Source organism: Saccopteryx bilineata, chromosome 6, assembly GCF_036850765.1.
Source record: "Saccopteryx bilineata isolate mSacBil1 chromosome 6, mSacBil1_pri_phased_curated, whole genome shotgun sequence".
Classification (NCBI taxonomy): domain Eukaryota; kingdom Metazoa; phylum Chordata; class Mammalia; order Chiroptera; family Emballonuridae; genus Saccopteryx; species Saccopteryx bilineata.
The window spans coordinates 49,607,893-49,615,934 of NC_089495.1; the positions used below are offsets into that span (position 1 = coordinate 49,607,893).

At 39.5% G+C, this 8,042-nt stretch overlaps 1 pseudogene; it reads right to left on the minus strand.

The window, feature by feature from the left end:
• Positions 1 to 3,913: 3,913 nt before the first annotated feature.
• Positions 3,914 to 4,197, minus strand: LOC136309019 (protein kish-A pseudogene; annotated as a pseudogene).
• Between the last annotated feature and the right edge of the window lie 3,845 nt (positions 4,198 to 8,042).

Genomic DNA, 8,042 nt, shown 5'->3' on the forward strand with positions numbered 1-8,042 from the left:
GCAAAACAGTGAGTCATAATCATTTTGGTGGTGGAGGGTCTTGCCTTCAATTTGTAAAAAATGCAACATCTCTGAAACAATAAAGCTAAGTATAATAAAATCAGTTATACCTGTAGCTAATTCAGCTTGCTCTGAATTTTTTTTAAATTAAATTTAATGCAGTGACATTGATAAATCAGGGTACATGTGTTGAGAGAAAACATCTCCAGATTATTTTGACATTTGATTGTGCTGTATACCCCTCCCCCAAAGTCAAATTGTCTTCTGTCACCTTCTATCTGGTTTTCTTTGTGCCCCTCCCCTCCCCCACCGCCTCTCTCCTTCCTCGCCCCATCCCCCCTCCCCCACCCCCCATCCTTGTTGCCATCACATTCTTGTTCATGTCTCTGAGTCTCATTTTTATGTCCCATCTATGTATGGGTTCATATAGTTCTTTGTTTTTTCTGATTTACTTATTTCACTCCGTATAATGTTATCAAGGTCCATCTATGTTATTGTAAATGATCCGATGTCATCATTTCTTATGGCTGAGTAGTATTCCATCTTTATTATATGTGGCTTAAGTGTCTGTTTGTTGCCGATAGCTTATTGGTTGCTTGCGTAACTGTACTAGCCAATGGGGTGAAGTTGCCACGGCTGAACGCAAATTGAGCGGGTCAGGGGGAAGGTGAACACTTGTTTGCATTGGCAATCATCTGTTTTACATAAAAACTATGTCTTAACGTAATTTCTTTTAAGAATGCCTCCTAGAAAATACAGCACTGAAGAGGAGAGAAAAGGAGCTAAAGCTGCACAAAAACGGCTTTCTCGACAAAAAGAAACCACTGAGCAGAGAAAGACAAGGCTTGCTTCAGTCGCAGAGCAAATGCATCTTTCTTGGCAAAATGAGACTGATGAGCATAGAGAAACAAGGCTTGCCTCAGATGCAAGACAAAAAAGGCTGTCTCGAACAAAATGAGTCCCTTGAACAAAGGCAGGAGAGAAATGCAAAAAAATGACAGAGTAATGCTGATCGAAACGCAAAAAGGATTAAAACAGTTTCAAACGGAGAAACTTTAATTTTTGAGCATTCCTCTGGTGACATGAATATTAAATGTGAACACTGTCAGTCCTTAAACTTCAAGTTAGAAACTAATCAATTTGACCATGGCAAGAAAGATTTTTCTCAATGTTGCAAGTACGGAAACATTGTAGTTCCACTAATTGAGAATTATCCATCACTCTTGAATAAATTATTGACTAGCGGTGGCTCTTAAGAAATGTACCGCCAGTGATTTCCTTCATTGCACTCTACTTTAAGCAATTAAGCAAGTAGAAGGGGGATACCCCGTGGGGCACTAAGCAAAGGGGCGTCCTCACCGCCTGCCCTGGGTAATTCAGTTTGAATTAGCAGACACCTTTGCACAAATCATTTTAATTACAATTTATAATATCTAGAACAGCGGTCATTTTGTATGACCACCGGGCTTTCTAGTTCCCTTTTCTCCACCTCCTCACCAGCACTTACTCTGTGTTTTGTTGATGAGCGCCATTCTGACTGGTGTGAGGTGATATCTCATTGTGGTTTTAATTTGCATTTCTTTAATGATTAGTGATGTTGAGCATTTTTTCATATGCCTATTAGCCATCTGTATGTCCTCTTTGGAGAGGTGTCTATTCTTTTGCCCATTTTTTGATTGGATTGTTTGTCTTCCTGGTGTTGAGATTTACAAATTCTTTATAAATTTTGGTTATTAACCCCTTATCAGAAGTATTGTCAAATATGTTCTCCCATTGTGTAGTTTGTCTTTTTATTCTGTTCTTATTGTCTTTAGCTGTGCAAAAGCTTTTTAGTTTGATATAGTCCCATTTGTTTATCTTGTCTTTTATTTCACTTGCCCGTGGAGATAAATCAGCAAATATATTGCTCCGAGAGATGTCAGAGAGCTTACTGCCTATGTTTTCTTCTAAGATGCTTATGGTTTCACGCCCTACATTTAAGTCTTTTATCCATTTTGAGTTTATTTTTGTGAGTGGTGTAAGCTGGTGATCTAGTTTCATTTTTTTGCAGGTAGCTGTCCGATTTTCCCAACACTATTTGTTAAAGAGACTGTCTTTACTCCATTGAGGTTTGGATGATGTTCAGCTTTTAGTCTGTTGTTTAGATATGGTTACAGTAGGGTCACATTTTGTCTTGATCATGGTCTGAGTGGCCTTGTCTGATGTTCACGTGCTGTGAAATTGTTCATACTCAACAAGGCTTAGGTATGAGTACCAGGCCAGCTCCTTATGCCCAGGGCTGCTTTTCCCTTTTCCACCAAGATAATGCCATCTAGTGGGCGCTTTGCCTGGATAACTAGCCAGCCACTCAATCCTCTGTTATCACTATATTTGTTTGTTTGTTTGTTTTGTTGTTGTTATCACTAGATTTATTTGCCTTTTTCTTGAAGCTTCAGCAAAAATATTAGGCCACTGGGTGAATTCCAACCTTCAAACTCAGATGGTGATCATTTTTATGGATGCATAAGTGGTTCACCCTTCATCTTATAAGTGAGGCAGTGAACAATATGAGTCCTCTGCTTTCTTTCACAGCCCTGTACCTTTTAAATGCAGTTTAGCAACATTTGCTATGCATATAAACACCAAAGCTTCCTATCCAGGATGCAGAAACTCTTATAAAGCATTTTATTTTAAAAAAGACAACTAAATAGAAAAGTTGGCAAGAGATAGATACATTGCAACAGTAATTAGCTAGTGGTCAAGAAAATTGAAAGCATGTTCAACCTCATTAATCATAAGGTTTGCAAATCAAAGCCTTAATAAGGTACAGCTATACACACAGCGGAAAAGCTAAAATTTGCCTGACGAGGCGGTGGCACAGTGGATGGAGCATCAGCCTGGGATGCAGAGGACCCAGGTTTCAAACCCTGAGGTTGGTGGCTTAAGTGTGGGTTCATGGACATGATCCCACTTTTTAACTGTTCTATTTTGCTCTTTTTATTCTATGAATGTAGTTTTATTTAGAGAATAACAGTTAGCTGGTCAAATTTATGCTTAAGACATTTATCCATACTTAACCAGAGAGGTTGCAGAAGCTACTACACCAATCAGCTATTCTAAACCCTTTTATGTTAAATATGAACATTTTCCCAATAGTGCTCTTAAGTCCCATCTCATTTATCTTCCTTCAAACTGAACAAGCTTGTTTTAAAAAGCTTAAAAACCTGCAATAAAGTACAGAGTTTATTAAGAGTAGAGGTACTCTGGTTAATGCTCTAATCAGGTGTCCCCAAACTATGACCTGCGGGCTGCATGCGGCCCCCTGAGGCCATTTATCCATGCCCCCTCCACCCTCCACCGCACTTCCCGAAGGGGCACCTCTTTCACTGGTGGTCAGTGAGAGGAGCACTGTATGCTGCGGCCCTCCAACGGTCTGAGGGACAGTGAACTGGCCCCCTGTGTAAAAAGTTTGGGGACCCCTGCTCTAAATGGTGTGGCCAGAGGTAAAGCAAGTATTAAATATATTAAATATACAAATTAAATCAATTTGTGTTCTTATCAACACAAATTGAACTTTTTTCTTTTCAATAAAAAAAAGCTAGTCCAATAATAGTCTCATTCTATAAAGATATGTCACTTTCAAATCACAGTGAAAGGAACTTGAATAACTTACCTAATTTGTCTACTATGTGCCTTAGAAATACCTCACTAAAAACTGGTGTCTAAAAACTGGTATCGGACACAACAAAATGACATTTGCAGAATGTAATATTGTAGTGACAGTACTGAGATTGATTGTCACAAACTCTTTGAGTATTAAATGGTTACATCCTAATTATATAGAACATTGGTCCAATACCAAAATAGAGAACAGCAGCTGGAAATTTATCTCATTCAATGTTCAGAGATAAAGTTAACCGTTCTTTCCATTATTTTCTACAGATAAGTCCCTCTTTTATGTTGAAATTTGATGGCAATTAGATTCAGGTATTTTTCTAAGCTATTGTATGAAGGGGATGCTGAAGGTCATCACTATGCAGCACACTGCACCATAAAGACTCTTCTGTTCACCAATTCTGGTGCCCTTTCAAAATATACCCAACAACCCAGTTTTATTTCTGTCCAGGAGGCTGAGTGCCAAGGATCAGTGTAAGCACAGGTACATATAAGCAGCAAGATTACATTGAACCGACTCTGAAAATTGAAAATGGCAGACATTGTGAGGCTGGCGAAGCCCAATTCATATCACCCTGCCGGGCCCAGGGTGGAATGATGATTACTTCTAAGTAGCTACTGAGTGAGCCAAAATATACAAATTCCCCAGAATAAAAATATTTGAGTAATTCAGGGGTAGAATGTTTATTGAAAATAAAATTTGGATTGAGGGAGTTGAGTAGCATGGATTGAAGGGTAACTGTATAAAAATAACTGAGTGGAGTCACAGCAAGATCATATTTTTCTTGAGAGCTAACTTGAGAACATAATACTAATGTGAAATGAATTTAGCTATTGTATCTTGTTGAACCATCACAACTACTAAGGAATTCATGTTTAAATATTTTATAAAACTGATATAAAATAGAAAAAGCCTGTAGTAAACAGAAATACTTTACACAAGAGTGAAGTGGTTTCAATAACCAGGCCTCTGACCAGGGACTTTCCTTCTGTTCTTGAGAGGTTCTTAACTTCGTTGAGAATAGGAATTACTGTATAGAGTACAAGGCAGAAGTCCATGTATACTGAACTGGGAAAGCTACTTTAATGGTGCTTTGGCCAAAATACAGTTTGTCCAAATGTGCTGATTTTTAGAAATTTAACACTGAATTCCGCCCCTCTCCACTAAAGATGTGACTCTTAATTAGGGTTGCCAGATAAGATACAGAATGCCTAGTTACATTTGCATTTCAGGTAAACAGTGAATATTTTTCTAGTGTACACGTGTTTATTTAGGGAATAATTATTAAAAAATTATCTGGACTCTGACCAGTTGGCTCAGTGGTAAAGCATTGGCCCAGCATGTAGAAGTCCCAGGTTTGATCCTGGTCAGGGCACACAGGAGAAGCACCCATCCGCTGCTCTACCCTTCCCCCTCTCCTTCCTCTCTATCTCTCTCTTCCCCTCCCGCAGCCAAGGCTCCCCTGGAGCAAAGTTGTCCCCGGGTCCTGAGGATGGCTCCATGGCCTCTGCATCAGGCTCTAGAATGGCTCCGGTTACAATGGAGCAACGCCCCAGATGGGCAGAGCATCACCCCCTGGTGAGCTTGCCAGGTGGATTCTGGTCGGGCACATGTGGAAGTCTGTTCCTCTGCCTCCCCGCTTCTCACTTCAGAAAAATACAAAACAAACAAACAAAAAGATTGAACAGGTTTAATTTGTGAAGAGATTTTATATACACAGGAGATACACACACATACACACACAATTTTATAAGAAAACTTGAGTGATGCCTGCCATTATTTCATATTGGGTCGGCCTTTGGTGGACAAAGAGGCTTCACTGCATTACTGACAAAATATTTTTTGGATAAGATGTTTCTCTTACTTATAAAAGAACTGGCAGTGCTATTATCTCGCAATAAATCCTGTGACTGCCATGGGCCACAGCACAAAGTGCTCTGTCCTTTTGCCGCACCATTAGGTTTCTCATTAGTATCCATTAACCAACAATTTCCACTTACGCGTGTGCAGCCAGAATTCCTTCTGAAATGGAAAAATGTAGAAGCGATGATGCAGTCATAGACTGTTTGTTTATTTCTCATCAGTTCTAGTTTGCCTTATAAATGGATCAGAGTTCTCATCAAGTATTAAGCATCAGGAAGCTGCCAGGAGTTCCAGTAGCAGTTTCCTTGTTCGATGATGCTTAAGGTAAGTAACCAAAGTTAGGCTGAATGAAAAATTTTAGTGGTTTTATCCAAAAATTTAGAGAGTAAAACTTAAATCAATTTTATTTGGCCTCCTTGGTCATTATTTACCACATCCATGACAGAAAGCCTGAGATTCTAACAGGAAAATTGGCACTGAGAAACAGACCCCGACTGGACCATGCAGTCAATACCGCTCAACCACACCTCGGGGACCCAAGCCTCCCTGCCGTAGCTACCAGCGGGAAGTGACGCCGCAGGCATCCTATCCTAGAGGCCGCGTTGTTTCTCAAAAATTCAACCTCCTTCTGTCTTCTGTCTTGTCCTCCTTCCTTCCATCAGAAAAAAAGAAATTTTTTTTTCATGATAAGAAAAAGGAAAAAAGAGACTGTTTCAAGGGGACCATAGCAGATAATATAAAAATCTTTTATTAGGAAATTATAATCTGTGATTTAGTGCAGGAAAATGAGTTACCATGTCAGACTAAAAGTAATAAAAGTTTAGGGAGGTGACAAGGATGAATGTTTTATCAGGGAGGAAAAAAGGTACTTAAAATACCATGTTTATTAACTATATCCCACTTTTAATTATTCAGAAATTCCAAGTAAGTAAATTAGACTCCTGATGGCCTTAAATTCTATTATTATTTTTATTCTGGGTAAAATCTAACATGTTTTAGCAAGAAAAAGTACAGTGGTACCTTGAGATACGAGCAGACCAAACGATTTTTTTTTTTTAAGATACGAGCTGTGACTCGGTCTGTATTTTTGTTCAAAATCCGAGTGAAATTCCGAGATATGAGTTGTGATTTAAGAAGCTGCTGCTAGTTGGCGCACGGGTCCAGTATCAGCAGCACAACACCAGCATCTAGTTCTTTCACGTGTTACCTGCAGCATCAAGTCAAAGCTTGTGCGCTGTACTCATTCTTGCATCATTTTTGCATTTTTTACTAACTTTTTTGTGTGCTATCATGGGGACGAAGAAAATGGTGAGAAGAAGAGAATGATGTCGATAGAAGTAAAGCAAGAAATAATAGAAAAACGTGAACGTGGTGCACGAGTGATTGAACTGGCAAGGCTGTACGACCGCAGTACATCTACAATTTGTACCATCCTTAAACAAAAGGATGCCATCAAAAGCGCAAATCCAGCGAAAGGAACTACAATTCTGTCCCAATTAAGGACAAGTATCCATGAAGAAATGGAGAAGCTTCTGTTGGTGTGGGTGAAAGAGAAAGAGCTGGCAGAAGATACAGTGATGGAGACTGTAATATGCGAAAAGGCACGTATTATTTACTGCGACTTGAGGAAGAAAGAACAATCAACCTCAAAAGAGGCAGCAGAAGATATGTTTAAGGCAAGTCACAGCTGGTTTGAAAATTTCAAGAAAAGATCTGGCATACACTCAGTGGTGAGGCATGGTGATGCTGTGAGTGCTGATGTTAAGGCGATGAGCACATCGCATGTTTTGCTGTGCTTATCGCAAAGGAAGGCTACATCCCCTAACAAGTGTTCAACTGTGACTAAACAGGATTGTTTTGGAAAAAATGCCCCAGAGGACTTTCATCACCATAGAAGAGAAGAAGCTGCCAGGCCATAAACCCATGAAGGACTGTCTGACCCTTGCATTGTGTGCAAATGCTAGCGGTGACTGTAAACTAAAGCCACTGCTAGTGTATCATTCCAAAAATCTTTGAGCCTTTAAGACTCACAAGATTCTTAAAGAAAATCTGCAGGTTATGTGGCACAACAATGCTAGGGCATGAGTTATGCGGCAGTTTTTTATTGAATGAGTAAATCATCTTTGGTTCTGTAGTGAAAAAATATCTTCAAGAAAATAAACTCCCGATTAAAGCATTACTAATCCTTGAAAATGCTCCAGCCCACCCACTTGGTCTTGAAGATGACATTCTCGATGAGTTCAAATTTGTGAAAGTCCTCTACCTCCCACTCAACATAACTTCAATCTTGCAACCTATGGATCAGCAGGTCATTTCCAACTTTAAAAAGCTTTACACAAAGCACTTGTTCTGCCGCTGCTTTGAGGTAACTGAGAATACAATTCTAACCCTTCAAGAGTTTTGAAAAGATCACTACAACATTGTGGTATGCTTATGCATTATTGACTTGGCATGGCAAGAGGTTGCAAGAGGTTACAAGAAGAACCTTGAACTCGGCATGGAAAAAGTTATGGCCTGATGTTGT